Raw genomic sequence first — 23,073 nt, 5'->3', positions numbered from 1 at the left:
CCCGAACATTGTCGAACACGATTCTTTTTGTGGTGCAGGTGTCAGTGGTAAAGCATAATATTTGATCACTGAGCAGTTACGAGCCAACTCTATTGTAACACGGTACTGCTTTCCGATGTGCGTTTTTTCATGGGTGCATTCGGCCCTGACTACATTTTTATAGATGTAAAATCGCAACCGAATGGAACATAGCAGGTGGAGGTGTTAATGGAACGAGAAAATATCCGGCGGAGGGACTGCCTTAACGCTCCTCCGACTTAAATCTCAACGAGCACGTGGGGGATGCGGTGGGGAAGCGCACTGCGGTACGTTCACATGCACAAATGACCATCCAGCTGGTTTCAGCCGCGCTGATGGTGGGATGGAACGCCCTACAGTAAGAAATCTTTACCAGCTTTCTGGCCAGCATAACGGCACGTTGCAGAGCATGTATTGCCGTCCGTGGTGATAAAACACACTATTAAGAACTATGTGCTGCTTTTTACACTGAAGAGCCAATGAAACTGGTACATGTGGCTAATATCGTGTAGTGTCCCCGCGAGCACGCAGGAGTGCCGCAATACGACGTGGCGTGTACTCGACTGATGTCTGAAGTAGTGCTGGAGGGAACTGACACCATGAATCCTGCAGGGCTGTCCATAATCCGCAAGAATACGATCGGTGGAGATCTCTTCTGAACAGCACTTTGCAAGACATCCCTCAAATGGCCAATAATGTTAACGTTTGGGGAGTCTGGTGGACAGCGGAAATGTTTAAACTCAGAAGAGTGTACCTGGAGCCACTCTGCAACAATTATGGACGTGTGGGGTGTCGCATTGTCCTACTGGAATTCCTCAAGTCCGTCGGAATGCACAATGGACATGAATGGATGCAGGTCATCATACGGGATGCTTACGTACGTATCTCCTATCAGAGTCGTGTCTAGACGTATCAGGGGTCCCATACCACTCCAACTGCACACGCCTCACTCTATTACTGAGCCTTCGCCAGCCTGAACACTCCCCTGCTGACATACTGGGTCCATGGATTCATGAGGTTGTCCCCATACCCGTACCCGTCCATCCAGTGGACACATTTTGAAACGAGCCTCCTGAAACCAGACAACATGTTTCCAGTCATCAACAATTCAGTGTCGGCATTGACGGGTCCAGGAGAGGCGTAAAGCTCTGTGTCGTGCTGGCATCAAGGGTACACGAGTGGGCTTTAAGCTCCGAAAGCCCATATCGATTATGTTTCGTTGAATGGTTCACATGCTGAGACTAGTTGATCGCCCAGCACTGAAATCTGCAGCAATTTGCGGGAGAGATGCACTTCTGTCAGGTTGAATGATTCTCTTCAGTCGTCGTTGGTCCCGTTCTTGCAGGATCTTTTTCCGGCCGCAGCGATGTCGGAGTTTTGATGTTTTACCGAATTCCTAATATCCACGGTACACTCGTGGCATGGTCGTACGGGAAAATCCCCACTTCATCGCTACCTCGGAGATGCTGTGTCCCATCGCTCATGCGCCGACTATAAAAGCACGTTCCAGCTTACTTAAATCGTGATAACTTGCCGTAGCCGGCCGGGGTGGCCGAGCGGTTCTAGGCGCTACAGTCTGGAACCACGCGACCGCTACGGTCGCAGGTTCGAATTCTGCCTCGGGCATGGATGTGTGTGATGTTCGTATGTTAGTTAGGTTTAAGTAGTTCAAAGTGTGGTGTCACCGCCAGACACCACACTTGCTAGGTGGTAGCTTTAAATCGGCCGCGGTCCATTAGTACATGTCGGACCGCGTGTCGCCACTGTCAGTGATCGCAGACCGAGCGCCACCACACGGCAGGTCTCGAGAGACTTACTAGTACTCGCCCCAGTTGTACGGATGACTTTGCTAGCGATTACACTGACGAAGCCTTTCTCTCATTTGCCGAGAGATAGTTAGAATAGCCTTCAGCTAAGTCCATGGCTACGACCTAGCAAGGCGCCATTAGCATTATATTGCATTTATCTAGAGAGAGTCTCACTTGTATCATCAAGAACGCTGTATACAAATGATGGATTAAGGTTAAGTATTCCAGCAGCTACGTACTTTTCTTTATAGCATTCATTACGTATCCTGTTTCAGACCTAACGCCCGCCTGCGTGAGTTAGCGCGTGCATCTTGGCCGCCTCTTTCAATTAGTGTGCATAGTGTTGGCAAGTCTGCCGACACTACACCAAGTTCTAGGGGACTGATGACCTCGTAAGTTAAGTCCCATAGTGCTCAGAGCCATTTGAACCATTAACCTGCCACTGTAGCAGCGGTACCCGGTCTAACAACTGCGCCAGACACTTATCGTATACATGCATTGCCGACGGCAACGCAGTATTCTGTCTGTTTACGTATCTCTGTATTTGAATACGCATGCTTATACCAGTTTCTTCGGCGCTTCAGCGTATAATGTGCAGGGGACCACCATGAATCACAGGCCATCATTGTAATTATTGTCTCTGAATGAAATTGTCACATCCATTCGTCACAGTGCGTATTTCTTTCATTACCTTCTGTACTATTGCGTAGCAATTATTCCTATGTATGGTGCCAGTTTTATGGAACTATGTTACTTGGCAGTGACGCATCATGCAAAGGTTTTGGAGACCAATGTATGGTTTGGACTTTATTTGTTATCTTATTACAAATAGAACTATACGACTGTCAAAGTGTGTTACTTATTAAATTTTATAGTAATCGAAAGCGTGTGTGTTAGCACACTTTATCGTTCGTGCAGTGTAGCTGATAATCTGCTCGTAAGGTGGTGTACCTCCTTAGAACACGTTAAAGGACTGGAATACCCAGCATGCTCACGTAACACATCGGCGCAGACCTATAAATCTTTCAATGTTGTAATGGATTGCATGCCGAATAAATAGTGGATGAGGTGAAGAGAAGAAATAGACCAGGTGGACGGACAGCCCGTCGCCTCGGCTCAGATACCAATCACTCACTTTGCAATTACACGCTTGCATGAGCTCTCAATCCGCTGCGTCGCCTTCTGCAAATTCACTGTATAAGACTTCATTAATTAAACTGCAATATCAGCCCAAAGTTATCGCTCCGTTTCCTCCAGCTGTTAATTAGTGGCGATTTATATGCATGCGGAGGTATTTTTTTGTGCGTGTTCGGCGTGCGCTTTTGTCTACCAGAAGGCAAGGATCGGCTTGTCTGCATGTAGTTCCCATCCGGGCGTCCGTGAGACGTCCAATGGCGACCCCAACTTCGACGGTCGCATTATTTTACTCCAAGTCGTTTAAATATTCCAACCTGTACGCTCGCTCCACTTAAACATCGATTTAATACTCTCAGGCGCATATATTACGCGTCGTGAGGTGAAATTTAGTGCCAGTTCCGGACTAATTGTTTGCGTGTGTACGTGGATTCATTTAATTATCAGGCGCTGCAGCTGATATTGAAGAGCGGGAAACGTCTCCTCCAGTTTGTAATATTTAAACAATACGAATTTATTGCGGTATTAAGTCACCTCCAAAACTCTCATTTCAGCTGCGCAACGCCCGCTTAAAATTAGAGTGATCTTCACGTAGGCATCGTACATAAAGGTATTTGTGAATGATTCGACGAGGATGTTTATTCACACAATGCTAAAAGTGAAAAATCATTTGTTAAGGCAAGGATCTTTAACAGAAACAGTTAGTTACCTGAAAGAGAAAACAGTGACCAATCATCTACGTCTTCCTCTTTGTAGCTAAACTTAATTGCACAAAGGTATTAACTGCCATGACTGTGAAAAAAAATCGTATTGCCATTCAAAGGCGTCATGTGCTATATAGTTGTGTGTTTTACATGGACAATGTGCCATAATAGTCGAAAATATTAATGTGGCAATAGTTAGATGGCAAGACGACTAACTGAACATAGGAAAGGTGCGTTGTGCCATTCGCAATTTGGTTACACAAGGCGTCTATAAATTTTCTTCCCAACTTAAGACTTCAATAACCTTAAAACGATAATAGACATTAACAAATGGTTTCCATCGTGTGATAAGATAATTCACAATTTTGATTCCTCATTCACACACATCAAAGTGCGCTCCATTAGCAGCACGGATAATGTCTATTCGGAAATCTATTTCTCTCCACATACAGTTAAATATCTCAATGGAGCGACGCTACCTGAAGGGTACTGCTGTGTAGCTGTTCTTCCAAACAGTAGTACTTACGAACAAACCAGTTGCGCCTTTACCTGTGGGTATTCTTACTGTAGATACTTGGGCTATGCACTGCTGCGTTTAAAAAGAATACTGTAGCTCGATGTAGTCATAGGATCGAGCCGTACTCGTCTAATTTCATGCCCCACAGCTATTTTGCTGCAAATAATAACCTGTAGCTCTGATCCTGCGTTCTAACAGTCTATTCATTGGCTAGAATTATGAGGGAATAAAATACACAGAAGTACAAAATGGAAGTTAAATGAATAATTTAATACAAAGGGTTCCATTCTGACGTCTGTAATTGTTGTAGATAATAGAGAATACCGTTGAATAATATTTTCTCAAGAAAGGACATCTGAAGTAACTGGGAAATGGTTCTACGATATTCATGTGTAATACAGGTAGAAAATACCCTTTTGAAAGGCGGTAAAGTTACGTTGATCGCGTTACGAGGATGGTAGCTAAGTCCCCAGTCTAAATTCATGCTACAGACATCATCTGATTCATCTTGACCATTTCTCGGACTAAAGTAATATATTTCAACATATTTAAATAAACAAATGTTATAAATATTCGGTCACATTCAGATCCTTCACTATAATTACAGATTAAGGTTTGTACATAAACTAATAAGCTAGTATTCTTGTGCAAATGCGCTCACGTTAAATGACAAAGAATTGTTGATAACTATTGTTTAAAAAAATATTTATGCCTTCTTGACAGAAACGTCTTTCGGTTCTCTTTTCAATTGTGGCCTCTGCTAACACATGGGACAGGCCACAGTTCCAGTAGCACAGTATTTTAATAGCACTTGCAATTAACATTTAAATAAAGTTACTGGCAAATTAAATAAAAGCACAAGACAAAATATGAGGTACTGAAGATATTCAAAAATGGTTCAAATGGCTCTGAGCACTATGGCACTTAACATCTGAGGTCATCAGTCCTCTAGAACTCAGAACTACTTAAACCTAACTAACCTAAGGACATCACACACATCCATGCCCGAGGCAGGATTCGAACCTGCGACCGTAGCGGTCTCGCGGTTCCAGACTGAAGCGCCTAGATCCGCTCGGCCACTTCGGCCGGCCACCATGCTTGGAGCCAAGAAGCCGACCAATCCACTTGGTATTGGTCCGTCCTAGTTCCAACCTCCGGCACTGAAGATATGAAAGGTGTAATAAATAAAGATATAAAATAGATAAAAGTACCTAGTGGTCAGGGATGTTAGTTAGAGCGCAATGCTATCTTCTGAAGTATCGTGTTTTGCAACAGCAAGAAGCGATTTATAGTTGTTAATTTTGAGGTCCATCACGTAAATGTTTTTCACTACGAAATATTAATTTCTGTAGTCTTAAGGATATAGAAACATTGTTGTATAACTGGATGCACTTCATCTATCTAAAATCGTAGATGTATTCAGATTTCAATTAATATTTCACTGTGAGTTATTACAGGCTCTCAGAAAACTGTAAGATACCATCTTTCAGCTTGTCTCAGAATCCGCTATTGCTGGTCGTTCTGCATTCTGCTAAGCGAGCGACCATTGTCCAGCTCCCCCCTTTTGGGATTTACCCATGTCCCGTGACGTTGCATCTCTCTGCTTGGCTGGCCTGTACGGCCAACTAACCGGGCTGAGGACCTGAGGACGGTGACCCTATTGACTGAGCCTTCTAGCGCTCAGCTGTGTAACAAATTCATCTCTCCTCAATACCAGGTCGAGGTGAACGAATAACTAGCCCACATAGTCGCAGCATTACAATTTTGACACTTTCATATGCATTGCGAAAGCGAACCTTCAAGTCCTGTGAGTCTCTAACCGTGGTTCGGTAAACCAAATCCTTTACAGAACCACACAGGAAGAATTCTAGTGATGTGAAGTCAAGGAACCGTGGCGGTCATCGGACTGGACCATCTCCTGTGGCGTCCACTTTTTATCAGAATTTCCGGTTAAATTTTGCGTCAAAATAGCGTCACTTGGAAGTTAAAAATACTTTATCGGTTATCTTATCACATTTTGAAAATCATTTGTTAATATCTAGTATAAAGTTTTTTAAGTCTTAAGTTGTAAAGATAGTTTATGGACACCCTGTATTTCTCTTCGGAAAACCGTATCCCCATATTTGAGTCGTATACGCAGATCACATCCTGTGATCATTGATAATAGTATTAAGTAGTGTATAGCAAGAAAGTTAATAACTATTTTTTAAATGACAGGTTAGTTCTTTTTGTGCACATACATGTTAGGTATATGAGAGGCACGTATTGTAACCGCCCCCTCACTTATCGACCTTAATGACAGTGAAAAATTAAACCGCGTGTACCTAATGGAAATTTGGGAAAAGCAATCGTCAACGAAGTTAATTTGTCGGTAAAGAGGGAGGAAAGGGTTACATCTAAATGAAAGGAAAAATGCAAGTGAAACTGGTGGAAATTAATTTTGGAAAGGGGTAAAGTTAATAAAGAAAGTAAATGTGCGGCCGTTACGTTAACAGTTAACTAGTGGTAAAGAGGTATTTGAGATCTGGGGGAAATTACGGTCGCCAGTCCTAAGGGCAATTAGTATAGTAACTGAAAAAGAAAGGTTATTACACATATGATTAGCACTAGAAGCATGGCAACTGAAGGTTGACACGTGTAGTGTGAAAACTGAAAGTTTGTCAGAAGTAATAAATTTCGCTACACTCTGACTTAATTTAGCAAAAGAATTAATAAAACCGGAAAATCGAAAGTTAATTTAGTGACTGAAGTTAATTGTGAGCTTTCTTTCTGAAGCACATAGAAATTCAGTAAAATACGGTTAGTCTTGGACTACCTCAACAATCATTTCAAAAGCTCCTTGAATCTACGCAATTTAGAAATAAGAGATTTAACTTTGAACTAGAATTAAATGATTCTGAACAATTAACAATAGTAAAATTTAGTACGTACCAAGCTGAGCTGCAGTCACAGGTAAGCTAAAATACGGTAACAAAACTCGCACTCTTAATTTGTGTTTGTGTAATCTAAATATTGTAGCCAGCTATGAATACCTTAACTGAACTTTGAAATTAAAGCAGTGAAATCGAATGATGCTGGCGTTTGAATTTCAACGACACTCGGGTTCATTCCGGAAAAGGAAGGGACCCTGCTTGGTAAGGCAATTGGGATAATGAGCAACAAAGGTTCATGCTACGTTGCTGTAATTTAGTTATGAAAATGGAACAATTTGAAAAGCTGAGGTCTGCCATACAGTCCTAAAACTTTACGTGCTTCCAGTCTTCCTTGTTGGTTGATTGAACGTTTGAAGCCGTCGATCGAGGAGGTGGCGACAGTCACTCATTGCGGCCGTCGCTGTTGCAGAATCTGTACGTTGTCGCGCCTTCTTCTCGACACGGTCACCAGGCGAAACGGGCTCTTGATGTGCGCCAGCTAATGCTTCCCGTCCGCGACACCGTGTCAGAAACTATCATAGCAAGTCGAGCGCAATTACATGCTGCCCAACCCCGAAAGCGCGGCAACTCGCGGGAGCGTCACACAACACATCTGCTCCACTGCACCACCACAGCCAGACTCTCCCTCTGCCCGCGCTCCACGCGACAGAGTTAACGCTACTAAAGATCCTAAACACTTTGGTTCTCCACACGACCTATCGATGTATTCGTTCGATAGCATAGTTTTCCCTAGGCAAGACCCCGCGAAAATTACAAATAAAATTCACAAAACAAACCAATTATACATCGACATAAATGCATATATATACAAATAGTAAAACAATTACAATATACAAAGTCACAGGAATGTTATATCTTCAGGTAACAAAATAAGAAAAAACATTTGCAGTGCAATAGATGGAAATGGGAGGATATGCATTTCCGGTGTTACAGTATGTATATGATGAAAGCACGGATCATTGTAAGAGCAGCAAAAAATTTTCAAGGGTGAAGGTGATTCCTATAAACACGTAAAATTACTGATATGATGGACAATGCACTATCTGAAGTCAAACGTATTACTGCAGTCAGGTAAGATATGAATATAGTGTGGGACCATTAGGTCCCTTTTCCAGCGAATGTATGATAACCAGTTTTTAAAAAATCATGACTTGGCACAAAAGCTGTATGGCATTTTATTACAACTATCAGCTTCCAGTCAAACAACAGGTCACTGTTACGCTTTACAAACGACATTAATGACACAAAGTGCATGTAAACGTTATCATTTGTACCTACATCAACGGTGTACATTAACTGCAAAAAATTTATAGAATGCTGGAAACAATCAAATGCAAAGATTACGAAATTGCTTTAATTGTTCAGAAATTTAATAGTGTGCATTTATCAATACGTATAACCATAGTTTCTTACGACTACGACATCACTTAATAACAACTGGAAACAATCATCTAATACCTGGATGAAACAATTTGTTCGGATATGAAATGGAATGACCATATCGCCTCAGTTGTAGGAAAAGCAAGTGGCTGACTTTGAAACAGGATACTGGCAAAATGAAGCTAGTCTACGAAGGAGATCACGAAACACTTTTGCGACCCATCCTAGAAGTGTGTGGGACGCATACCAAAAAGGATTAACTCGTTCAGCGTATACAAAGTTCGCCGTATACAGAAAAGGCATAGAAGGTGACATGGTTATCTGACATACGGGAGAGCGTCACGAAAGCGCTGCAGAATATCCCAAGGCTGACGCCAATTATCCAGCGAAAGCCTACTTACAAACTTTGAACAACCGATATTAAATGAGGAATCTAAAAATATACTAAAACCTACTACATAACACTTCTATAGGGACTACGAAGGCAATGTTGGAGGAAGGCATTTAAGCAGTCATTCTTCCCGCGTTCCGTATGCAAGTGAAACGAGAAGAATTCCTAGTTCTAAGAACGACGGTCAGTATCGTCAACAAACAAGTTCGCGTGGGTTGCAGGGTATGTACGTAGTTATATGTGTCGGCACTACAATGAAGATAATTCTTGGTTTACGACTAACGCCAAAATTATCTTTCAAATGACGAATAATGTGATCAGAGGGTTGCACATAATACAGTCTATTTGGCACCGAATTTAGAAGCATAAATATATAAAATAAATTGCAGTTAGTGTCATAAATTTTGACAGAGAAATTATACTTTGAAAAGACTCAGATAACATGCAAGCACATCAGTAGCCATAGTTAGCCAGTTGCGCCAATACTGCTTCAATAGCTCTGTATTTTCCAAAACAATAGGTCTCCATATTCATGCTGCCATTGTTTTAGTCTTCATTTCGAAGACTAGTTTAACGTTACCCTCTACGACAGAATATCTCATGCATGCCACCTCATCTCTGCCTTGGTCTCCGTTTACAATTTTAGCCCTTCCCTCCGCCCTCGACATTCATCCATTACCAAACTGACTTTTCCCTGATGTTTTGGAGTGTGTCCGATGAACATATCATTCTCATTAGTTACCCGATCTACATTACATAATCTTCAGTATTTTTCTGTAGCACCACATTTCTCATGCTTGTATACCCTTCTTGCCTGGATCGCTTATTATCGACCAAATTTCGCTTTTGTTCACTGCTATACTTCAGACAAATAACCTTCAGTAAAGAATCCATAGCATCTAAATTTGTATTAAATGTTAACAAATTTAGCTTTTCTTTGTTATGGTAAGTCTGCATTTTATATCCTCCTTACTTTGGCCGTCGTCAGTTATTTCGCTGCCCAAATAACAAGCCCTAGCTATTACTTTTAGTATCACGTTTCCTAATCTAAATCCCTTAGCGTCACCCGTTTAATTCGACGGAACTTCATTACTTTCATTTTATTTTTATTGATCTTCATTTTCTAATCTGTTCCTAAGACGCTATCCATTCCGTTCAAATGATCTTCTAAATCGTTTACCATCTCTGACAGAATTACGTCATCGGCTAACCTTAAAGTTTATGATTCTTCTCCATGAATTTTTATTCTTTCCCAAATTTCTCTTGTATTTCCTTTACTGCTGCCTTGTTGTATAGACTGAATAATATGGGGGATAGGTAGGAATCCAGTGACATCCACTGACACCTTTTCATGTCCTCAGTTTCTTATTACAGCAGTCTTATTTCAGAGCACGCTTTTGCTCACCATACTTTATCACTGCTACCTTCAGAATTTCTAAGAGTGTATTCCACTGCATAGACTGGCGAAATGTCTCTGAACCTACAAAACTTTCTTCAACCTATACTCTAATATAAGTCTTAGAAACCCAAACTGATCTTTCCTGTGGTCTGCTTCTACCTTACTTTCCTGTCTTCCATGAATAATCCATGATAGTATTTAGCCACAGTGACTTCGGTGGTATCCAACTGTAATCTTCTTTGGAACTGTCAGTACTACATTTTTACTGAAGTCTGAGATTATTTCAGCCGTCTTTTATGTGTTATATACGAGGTGGTATAGGGTTGTAATAATTCTCGAATGTTCTCCTAAGGATCTCAGTTATTCTGAAGGAATGGCGTCTATTCCAGTCTCCATTCAGCGCTTATTCAGATCTTCTCTCAGTATAGAATCTCTTCTCCTCTACATCTCTTTCTTCTTCATTTTACATAACACTGCAGTCGTTCCCTGTGTAGAGCCCTTCTATATACCCCTTCCACCTTTCAGACTTCCCTCCTTTGTTTGTTACTGGCTTGTCATCTGATCTCAAACTGTCCACGAAAGTGTTTTTCTCCATAATCCTCATCAAAGCTACACATAGGTGTCATCTATTTCCCCTCTGTCAAGTATTCTTATACAATGTTGTGTTCCTCTTACAAACACTCCTGATTGGCTAATTGAGACTCTTTGTCAATGCCGAATGTGAAAGTCTGTATTCCCTATTGCTGCTTTACTCGCTCAATTTGTTTTTTAAATCTGCTTTCGTTAAATGCATACAATTAGTTCTGACGTGTCTTGACGGACTGTTGGGCTTGCTGCATTGTTCTCTTATTCTTCAGCCTTTGCAAACGTTATAAATTTTGTGGACTGGCAAGACAGCCAATCCACAAGGACGGGAGGCCGAAGGGCACGCGTTTGAGCTCACGCAGGTTGGCGTGAGGTCTGGAACAGGACAAGGTCTTTGTAGTAGCAAAAATAGTACGTAGCTTCTGAAATATTTAACTTTAATCCATAATTGGTGAACATCGGTCTGACGGTAAATGCATCACAAGATAAATAGCAATTGATAATGGCGCCTTGCTAGGTCGTAGCAAATGACGTAGCTGAAGGCTATGCTAACTATCGTCTCGGCAAATGAGAGCGTAATTTGTCAGTGAACCATCGCTAGCAAAGTCGGCTGTACAACTGGGGCGAGTGCTAGGAAGTCTCTCTAGACCTACCGTGTGGCGGCGCTCGGTCTGCAATCACTGACAGTGGCGACACGCGGGTCCGACGTATACTAATGGACCGCGGCCAATTTAAAGGCTACCACCTAGCAAGTGTAGTGTCTGGCGGTGACACCACAATAAACATGACTTTTTCATACGCCATAGAGGATCATTCATTTCTACAGAAAGGCTGATGATTTTTGGAATCGTTGCACTACTGCTCTCACTATACTAACTGCTATACAATGAGATTTTGATACAACGTTTACTCATGCTATTGGCCATTATCCTTCGTTATTACAGCCGTCCTGCGAGATTACTGTCTACAACCTGGCTTACTCATGGTGATGTTTTTTACTATGTGCTGCCATTATCTTACTATTTACGAATCTATGTCATTGCATGACTGCATATAATGATGCTTTCCAATGTATATTCACAGCTTTTAAAAACTTTTAACGATCTGAAGATGGCTGTAGAAAGCAACCGCAACTCGTTACGACATTTTAATTGTAATAGGAAAATTTCGGTCGAAGGATCAAAAAATTTTTATTTACAAAATATTTTAATACTCTACATTAAAACAGCCGTATCCTCCTTGACAATGTCAGGCTGCACTAACTATATTTTTAAATTATCACTGAACTGACCTTGAATATTATTAGGATATTATTAGTCATTGCATTATTTTAACTCCATCACAAATTAATGTTATATGAATGAATTAAATCAAACTTTACAAAATGGAATTAAAACCTTATTAGGAATAAATTCAGTTAATGCAACAACTTTTGTTTTAATTTCTATTATTTTAATAATATCATTTAATCTTTTTGTATTATTATTTCCATATATTTTCACAAGAACTAATCATTTAGGAAAAATACTCTATTGTCCTTCCAATATGACTAAGATTTATGGTGTTGATGTGTGATATTTTAGTGGGTGAACCAGACAAATTACACGTTTGTGCATTTACTACCACATGGTACACTTTCTGTATTAATATCATCCACAGTTGAAATTAAAACAATTATAAAAATCATTCAGCCAGGAGTACTAACAGTGATACTCGCCACAAACATAATTCCAGGACACTTACTGTAAGTACCGCTAGGGGATACAAGACTATCAAAAGCAATGAATTTAATCTCATTATTAATTATTGGATAAATTCTATTATTAATACTACACTCAGCTGTTGCAGTATCTAAAGCTCATGTATTTTTTATTTTGAGAACTGTAAATTTTACACAAGTCTACTGGAAAACTAACGTTAATAACTAACTCAAATTAACCGCTTCGCCTTGTAGACTATAGAGCTATGCCCGTAACAGGAGCCACTGGAGCAACAGTTTTAATTTCAGGACCACAGAACTAATCTTATATTTTATATTAACCCACTCTTGATTAAGTTTGGAGTTACGTTACTTACAAAAATTCCATAATCATGAGATGTATACAAGATGTACATAGGGTTCCACACAGAATTTGCATCAATTAGGTTATTATTATAAATAACTGTATTGTCTGTATCTGGTTTCATTCTTCAAACATATCTGCTGAAATTTCTTTGGAAGAAGATTAAAACAAAATTTTCAATTAAGAATATTGTGACCATCGATGGAAAATCTTTCAATCCTGTACAAATACTATTAATTAATACTGCCATCCTTCTTTCATCAGGAATAACTATAACATGAGCACATCATAGGCGTAGTATACTATTATTGAGAAGCATTACAGGTACTATTTTTAACAGAACTTTTAGAACCTAATCGTAGCGGTCGCGCGGTTCCAGACTGTAGCGCCTAGAACCCCTTGGCCACTCCGGCCGGCTACACACTGACAAGCCAGAACAGTATGACCACTGCCCACCGCGACGTTGGATGCCGCCTGGTGGGGTTGCTGGCACGTAAGGCTGTAAAAAAAGTATGTAAGCGGAAAAGGCACGGACGGGAGATCGCCCTAGCGAAGATATGGGCTGCAGATGGGGATATCCATTGAGATAAGTGACTTTGTGAAAGGGTAGATTTTTATTACGCATAACATATGAACAAGTATCTCAGAAGTGGAGAAGCTGTTCGAATGTTCACGTGATACTGTCGTGATCATTTACGAAAAGAGGTAGAAGGACAGTGAAACTACGACTCTTCACAGAAAATGGGGATCGGAGGCTTGTCTGCCCTGTAAAGTAGGATAGAGAGTTATCTGTTGCATCTAGAGAGCGCAATGCTGGTTGACGCACACCGTTTTTGGTACATTGCTGAACATGCAGCTCCGCAGCGGACGACCGCTATTTGTTTACATGTTGGCCCAACGACACCGTCAATTACCACTGCAGTGGGCACGGGACCATAGGGATCGGGCCGTCGATCAATGGAAACGTGTTAGCTCTTCTGGTGAATCACATGTTTGCCACACGAGGTCGCTGGTCGTCTCCACAAACCCCGTCATCGACGTGGGTGTCGGCTCGAAACGTGCAGCGTGCCACGGACGGTGGCTAGTGGGGGCAGTGATGTGCTTGGGAGACTTTCTCCTGAACTTGCATGGGACCGCTGGTAGTAATGGAAGACACGCTGAGAGCTACGAACCACTTGTATCCCATCATGCTTGATATGTTACCCGACGGCGATGTCATGTTTCAGCTGTATAATTATCCGTGTCTCGTAGGCAGAACCTTGCTACAGTGGTTTGGTTCAAATGGCTCTGAGCACTATGCGACTTAACGTCTGAGGTCATCAGTCGCCTAGAACTTAGAACTAATTAAACCTAACTAACCTAAGGACATCACACACATCCATGCCCGAGGCAGGATTCGAACCTGCGACCGTAGCGATCGTTCGGCTCCAGACTGTAGCGCCTAGAACTGCTCGGCCACCCGGCCGGCTACAGTGGTTTGAGGGGCATTATAGTGAACTCACGTTGATGTCTTAGCGATCTAACTCGCCTGATGTAAATCGTATGGAACCCATCTGGGTCGGTATCGGGCGCCATCACCGCGTACGCAGATCAACGGCCTGTTATTTACGCGAATTACATGACCTGTGTGTAGACATCTAATACCACATACCTCCACAAACCTACCAACAAAATGTGACATCCCTGATACACATAATCAGTGATGTATTTCGTTCCAAAGACTTACAAATTCAAAAATTTTCAAATGTGTGTCAAATCTTATGGGACGTAACTGCTAAGGTCATCAGTACCTAAGCTTACACACTACTTAACCCGCCGTAGACCGCTCGGCTAATCCCGCGCGGCTCCAAAGACTTACAGACAGGCCACTAAGTAGGTGGTCATTATGTTTTGGCTCACCAGCGTATTTCACATTACTAGTCTATAAGGATTACGTTTCACTATATTATGAGAACTTCAATACCCTTTTCTATTACTGGTGTGGTTTATTGATCAACAACTTTTGTTGCTATATGATTCCCTTTATTAGATGTAATTCTTGGGATATAACATGCTTACTTTGGCACAGTAAATACATTATTACTAGTACATCATTTTGGATTTGAAGATACTATATGATACTGACATTTTGTAGCTATGCTACGATTACTTCCCTATATTTAAATTTATTAAGGATTTAGATATCTGCTTTTATGGAACAAATAGTATATTTTCGACCCAATAAAAATATTGATTATTAAGGAGAACAATCTTAATTGGATTACAGCATACTATATTACCTTTATTGTAAGAATAATTATAATATTAAGTTCAACAATTATATCAAGCATATTACGTCTGAATAAAAATATCACTATTCAAATGTGGATTTTGTCACAATTGTTCAGATACTTTTTGATTTTCGATTTTTTTTAGTTGCCGTAATTTTTTTAAGTTTGGATATATAAACTGCATTAATTTTACCAATTGTACCTGTCGTAATAGCATTAGATATTACAATCTGACCAATATTAATGAAATTCTTCATAACAGTACTTCTAGAGGGACTATATTATGAATGATGTCAGTTACCACTTCAATGAGCAGAATAACGTCTTGTAGTTTGCACTTGAGTTGCATTTAGAAAGTACTGATATTATTGAGTCAACTTTATACTGAATAACAAGCAAATCAAGGAAGTTAGTTTCGATCTGGAAGTTAGGTAAATATACCCGTGTTTTACTAATTTAGTCACATTTTCTGTGGCTTCGTAAATTGCTTAAGGCTAATTCTGGGATTGAAATTTTGTAAACTTTTTGTCTTAGAGGATAACAGGAGCCCTTCTGCTTTGCCGGCTGTGCGAGCCTTTTCTCGTGTCTGCCGCAGCCATTCTGATTTTTTAACAGTTGTAAGATTCAGTCTGCAAGTTTTTCAGCTGTACGCAACATTACAGTGGCATATGATAATCCTCACATTAAGAATTCCAATGCGCAAATTTAGTGTGAAGAGTAACGTGCCACCATGAGAAGAAATTTATTGAAAGGAACTTTAGTTTCATGTATATTGTTAATTTACATCATGAATCGAGGGGAAAAAAGCGTAGTTTCCATATCAGACCTTAGGTACGGATCCTGACTGAGACGATCACATTACTCATTATCTTATTCAAATTTCTTAACTCCCAAAACTCTTAAGTTTAACGAACTACCGGTGTTCTGCCATGGTCCTGTCCATTTGATGGTTTACGTGATCTGTGCTCTGTGCATAGCAAATTCAGAGAGGGTAGCGGAAACCAAATTAGACAACACGTTCCAACAATACAGGCTGATGAACGTACGAAAATGACACAGAGGAAGATACAGTTTCTACCATAAATATGTTGGTAAGGCATATCAAGGCATAATGGGCATATGGCGGTAGACCAAAATCTCATAATAACTTCTGCAGTGCATTCTGTGTATATGCAGACCGTAACATCCATAAATCCTCCTCATGCCACTAATAAAAGTCACCTCTCATGTCACAGTACCATTGCCTATATCCTTCCAACCTCTAACATAAGTGACAGAAACTAATGGTTTCCCGAAACAAGGCTTTACGATCTCATGACAAAACTTATTTCATACAACTGGCTGACAGAGAGTAAAGGAAAACTAGGGGAGAAACCGTACAAAAATATAATTTTAGAGCAATGATATATCACATTCTGGTTCCTTCAAATGGTTCAAATGGCTCTGAACACTATGGGATTAACTTCTGTGGTCATCAGTCCCCTAGAACTTAGAACTAATTAAACCTAACTAACCTAAGGACATCACACACATCCATGCCCAAGGCAGGATTCGAACCTGCAACCGTAGCAGTCGCGCGGTTCCGGGCTGAGCGCCTAGAACCGCTAGACCACCGCGGCCGGCTCTTGTTCCTTACGTGTCTGAAAGCGCACGAATAATATCTATAGCCAGTATCCGCCAATGACGCTCGCTGACCATAGCTGCATTTCCTTATCTAAAAAGTTTGCAAAACAGGATTGCCACTCATGCAATATGTGATTATCATGGCGATCGAAAGACCGGTAAACGTGAGCATGCAGACACACACACACACACACACACACACACACACACACACACAGACATACATACACACATAAACAGACACACACACGTACGCACGCACTCACACACACACACACACACACACACACACACACACACACACACACACTCAGAGAGAGAGAGAGAGAGAGAGAGATCCCCAAAGCGCATCTAGCTCCATCGCCCTACGCATCGTTCCACCACCGACTTACCCCTGAAAACGTAGGAACATACTCACAACCTGTAGCAACAACCACCAATGTCATAAAATAATTACATAAAACGTATCAGGGAGAACATCACAAGTTGGATAACAGTATTTATGGCAACCCTACTGTACAAATGCTTTCGCACCCGAAATGTGGTGTATTCCATTACCGTCTTAATCTGCAACATTTACAGAATGGCGACATTTGCAAACACCCAGCGTTTTATATGCAACGGCTCAAAGATTAGGGAGAATAACTTGTGCAATTTATTCTCCGCTTTTCAGGAGGGGCGGTGTTTTCTCATCGGTACTTTCTGTTCAGGGTAGAAGAAACACTACTTCACGCTCTTCTCATTCCTCCACTGCCACTAGAGTGTCATTTCCCTGATGTTGGCAGTTGACTCCACAACCATCTATATATGCCTAGGTAGTTGCTGCAGTGCAGATGCAACCCCTTCTCAATTTCTATCCTCTAGTACCCTAATTCATTAAAACTTTCGTTAGAACCATCCTGGTTGGGTCTCATCATTATCTCGAAATTCTTGACATACTAATCATAAGTGCCATGTATTTTGTTGCAACAGATCCGACAAAACTTCCCAAGCTCATGTATAATTCTCTCTGTTAGCTTTGTCTGTGGATGGTACGTGGCAGTATAAATTCCGTTTACCCTCCTCCTCCGTAACATTCCCTGTCACATCTTCAAAACGAACTGTTTCCCGTTGTTCGAAAGCACATGTCTTACACGCAGAACCACACCTAAGAAATCTCAGGCGAACGCCTTCACCACAGAATTACTGGTGGCTTTTTTGGAGGTATCAGTGTAATGTATTTCGACACAAACTCGACTGCTACGAAGACGTAGCCATGACCGCCTCTTTTCGTCACAATCAGACCCCACGAGTCGACAGGGATAATAGACAAAAAGGGAACGCTGCTTTGTGGAAGAAGGTTATGTCTTCTGACATTTCATGCAAACTGTTAGTACCTTTCTCACCCTCTAGTCCATTCTGTGAACGTACACCGTGGCTCTTTAATTTTGTCAACACACGTCCCTGGACCCAAATTTCACGTAGCTCAGATCGGTGTATCAGCTTATTTATCAGCTCCTCTGGCACACACACACACACACACACACACACGCACACACACACACACACACACACACACACACACACACACACACACACACATACATACATACAAACAAACAAACACACACACCACCCGTGATGATGCGTTAGGATCCATTTGACAGAGTCATACACTGTTTTTTAGGAGATGAAACTGCCTCAAAGCCTTATTATTGATCTTATCTTTTACCTCACGTAGCGCTGGATCTCTGTCTTGCTCATTTCATGTGTTTCACACGGCATCAACAATAAAGTTTTCGAATGATACACCTTTTCCGTTGATTTCCTCCTCCGTGCCCTGAATTAATCCAACTGGTGCAGATGATAATGCTTCAAGACTGACGTCATTACCCAGAATATGCTTAATTTGCAACGAAAATTCCCGTAGGGAAAGCACCCAATGGGATAGCCATCGGTAAACGAGATTTTCTGGACATCAAAAAGTCAAAGGTAGACCTCCCATAAAAATAGTACTGAAATAGGTGTAACACATAGATAACGGCTAAGTTCTCCAACTCCGTAACACAACAGTTTCGTTGTCTTGTTCCTGTAACACCATTAGCCCAGTCCGATTTTGATGCAATCTGAGGCAACACAAAGTGGAAGGCTCACATCAGGTTGGGGCATAATAGGAACATTTGCTAAATTTCGCTACAGCTCAAAGAATTCTTCTTTTCATCTTCATTCCAGATCCATGGCATATTTTTTCCAAGTAGGAATTTGGTACCCCAAAGAAACTCCTCATCTGCCTTTTGGTGGGTGGAGTTAGGAACTCCTGAGTTGCCGTTAATTTTTCATGTCGGAGTGACCTAACGTGGAATTACAGGTAGTACGAGGGTAAGTCAAAAATTATTCTCAGTGTTGCTATACCCTTGATTGCTGTACAAAGAGGCCACGTACGTTAACACCCCTGTTCAGTATAGCCCCCTTTCTTTTCAAAGCACTTGGTTCACCTTTGCAGTAGCTTCCTGATGCCCACAGAAAAGAAAGTTTTTGACCGAGCAGCGAGCCACGCATGCATCGCGTTACACGAGTACGCGGCACCTTCGTGACGTTCACAGTGATCACTTAACATGAGATGCTGTCCACGCCCTTTGTACACATTGCAGCGCGCGGTAAGAACACTAATCACGAAAAGTGAGCCGGCCGGGGTGGCCGAGCGCTTCTAGGCGCTACAGTCTGGAACCGCACTACCGCTACGGTCGCAGGTTCGAATCCTGCCTCGGGCATGGATGTGTGTGATGTCCTTAGGTTAGTTAGGTTTAAGTAGTTCTAAGTCTAGGGGACTGATGACCACAGAAGTTAAGTCCCATAGTCCTCAGAGCCATTTGAACGATTTGAACCACGAAAAGTGATAATGCACTCTCGTGGCTGTTCTACTTGCCACAGAGAATTGCTATTGTACTCATTTACATACCATCCATGATGCGTTTATGTACTAACATACATTGGCATCGTACCGTGTCTTTCGGGTGCTTCACTTTCCTTTTGTCAGGCAGCGTATATACGACATTAAATTGCTCTGGGAGATTGTTGAACATATTGTACGAATGTACTCGATTCCATTTTGTCCTAATGTTCACTTCTTAAAGTCTTTCTAAAGGTTTATTTGGTCCTAATTTTATAATGATGCTCCTCACAATAATTTGAGGAGGAAGAAATATTAGTAAGGACAATATATTGACTTGGTACTTCCGTGCTACCTGTACTTGGGGTGTTATGCAGTAATTAAGGATTTCTCATTCAAAATCGATTGTAGTAGCAGCATAAGAATATATTGAATAATATATGTATTACTTTAGAGCTCATAGAATCTTTGGAGTTGTGGTAGATTCCTGTTCTCCTCTCTGTCTGTCTGTAGGCAGACTATGGTCATAAACGCCCAAATATTGACTGTTGTTTGGCCTGCATGTCGAATACATTTGGACTGTAAAAATATGTTCAACCTTCATTGTGAAACCTAGTGCCTAGAATTAATAAAGTACCGTAGTTTAGCTACGTATGCAGTACAGGGGAAGGGAGGCTGGAGATTAGTGTTTAACGCCCTGTAGACAACAAGGTCATTAGAGACGGAGAACAAGCGAGGATTATTGGCCGTGCACTTTTAAAGCAACCATCCCAAAATTTACCTCAAGCGATTTAAAGAAATCACGGAGAGCCTAAATCTGAATGGCTGTACGCGGATTTGGAGATCAGTGTGGTAACACCTCCGCTACATTGCTCAGAGTTTGCAGTACCTTCGATTACTGCCAAAGGCGATTCGATTAGGTGATTAAAAAGCCAAAAACTACTTTATTTTGAATATTTCCATTCGCATTTCAGATAATAAAAACACTGGTGGGTAAATTCAACTGCGGGTTTCTTATTTTTAAAATACAGAAGCATGAATCTATGTATGTATTGTGAATAAGTCGTTAAAATGTCAAGTATTTTGGATATATCTGTTAATGATGTTCTAGACTTAACAAGATAGATAATTTTTATAGCACTCGTCTGTAATCAAAAAATACTATCTCTATAAATCGAATTTTCCGAAACAGTATTACTACACTACTGGCCATTAAAATTGCTACACCACGAAGATGACATGCTACAGACGCGAAATTTAACCGAAAGGAAGAAGATAATGAGATATGCAAATGATTAGCTTTTCAGAGCATTCACACAAGATTGGCGCCGGTGGCGACACCTACAACGTGCTGACATGAGGAAAGTTTCCAACCGATTTCTCATACACAAACACCAGTTGACCGGCGTTGCCTGGTGGAACGTTGTTGTGATGCCTCGTGTAAGGAGGAGAAATGGGTACCATCACGTTTCCGACTTTGATAAAGGTCGGATTGTAGCATATCGCGATTGCGGTTTATCGTATCGCGACATTGCTGCTGTCGTTGGTTGAGATCCAACGACTGTTAGCAGAGTATGGAATCAGTGGGTTCAGGAGGGTAATACGGAACGCCGTGCTGGATCCCAACGGCCTCGTATCACTAGCAGTCGAGATGATAGGCATCTTATCCGCATGGCTGTAACGGATCGTGCAGCCACGTCTCGATCCCTAAGTCAACACATGGGGACGTTTGCAAGACAACAACCATCTGCAAGAACAGTTCGACGACGTTTGCAGCAGCATGGACTATCAACTCGGAGACCATGGCTGCGGTTACCCTTGACGCTGCATCAGAGACAGGAGCGCCTGTGATGGTGTACTCAACGACGAACCTGGGCGCACGAATGGCAAAACGTCATTTTTTTTGGGATGAATCCAGGTTCTGTTTACAGCATCATGGTGGTCGCATCCGTGTTTGGCGACATCGCGGTGAACACACATTGGAAGCGTGTATTCGTCATCGCCATACTGGCGTATCACCCGACGTGATGGTGTGGGATGCAATTGGTTACGCGTCTCGGTCACCTCTTGTTCGCATTGACGGCACTTTGATCAGTGGACTTTACAGTTCAGATGTGTTACAACCCGTGGCTCTACCCTTCATTCGATCCCTGCGAAACCCTACATTTCAGCAGGATAATGCATGACCGCATGTTGCAGGTCCTGTATGGGCCTTTCTGGATACAAAAAATGTTCGACTGCTGACCTGGCCAGCACATTCTCCAGATCTCTCGCCAATGGTCAATGGTGGCCGAGCAACTGGCTCGTCGCAATACGCCAGTCTCTATTCTTGATGAACTGTGGCATCGTGTTGAAGCTGCATGGGCAGCTGTACCTGTACACGCCATCCAAGCTCTGTTTCACTCAATGCCCCGGCGTATCAAGGCCGTTATTATGGCCAGAGGTGGTTGTTCTGGGTACTGATTTCTCAGGATCTATGTACCCAAATTGTGTGAAAATGTAATCACATGTCAGTTCTAATACAATATATTTGTCCAATTAATACCCGTTTATCATCTGCATTTCTTCTTGGTCTAGCAATTTTAATGGCCAGTAGGGTATATCATAAGTTAATGAAAATATTGAGAATCAACTAGCTTCTTTTTTTTTCGGTCCCATATGGCAGTAATTATCTATACCGAAAATTTACCGGAACTATAGTATTTGATTGAGTTAACGCAGTAATTTTTTCCAATTGAAGGTTGATCGCGTCATTCAAATTACAAAGAAGCTTTAAGCTCAACAGACGATAATATCATAGTCTTAATGGTAGGCAGAGATAAAACTAGGAAGCTACCACCAGGCCCGCTAATATAAAATGTCGACGACAGTAATGTTTTGTCAGTAGGGATGCAGTAACAGCAGAATGGTTCTGTCAGAAGAGCTCAGTGACCTCGAACGTGGACTGCTTATTGGATGACTGCCTAAGTCGACTTTTGATGCCTGGTGGCGTAGAGGAAACTCGAAGGAGCAACCACAGCTAAACCGAGAGCAGACGCCATATACTGACGGACAGGGATCGTCGAGTGCTTCGGGGCGTGGTTGTAAAGAAACCGCATGATACCAGAGGAAGGAATCACTCATGAGTTTCACAACACTACCAGCAGTCCAGGTGGCGCAATCACTGTGCGTAGCAAATATGAAAGAGTGAGTTACAAACTCGAGCAATTCCTCACGAATCACACTTTTCTGTAGTCAGTGCTAAGCGAGGCTTGAGGTGGTTTGGGGAAAGACGGCAATGGACGGTCTATGACTGGAAACGAGTGATTACGCTTGATTAAACACCCTATATCCTGTGGCAATGTGATGGGAGCGTTTGAGTTTGAAGAGTGTCTGGAAA

The sequence above is a fragment of the Schistocerca americana genome, chromosome X, assembly GCF_021461395.2.
Source record: "Schistocerca americana isolate TAMUIC-IGC-003095 chromosome X, iqSchAmer2.1, whole genome shotgun sequence".
Lineage (NCBI taxonomy): Eukaryota > Metazoa > Arthropoda > Insecta > Orthoptera > Acrididae > Schistocerca > Schistocerca americana.
This window is presented reverse-complemented; position numbering follows the sequence as displayed.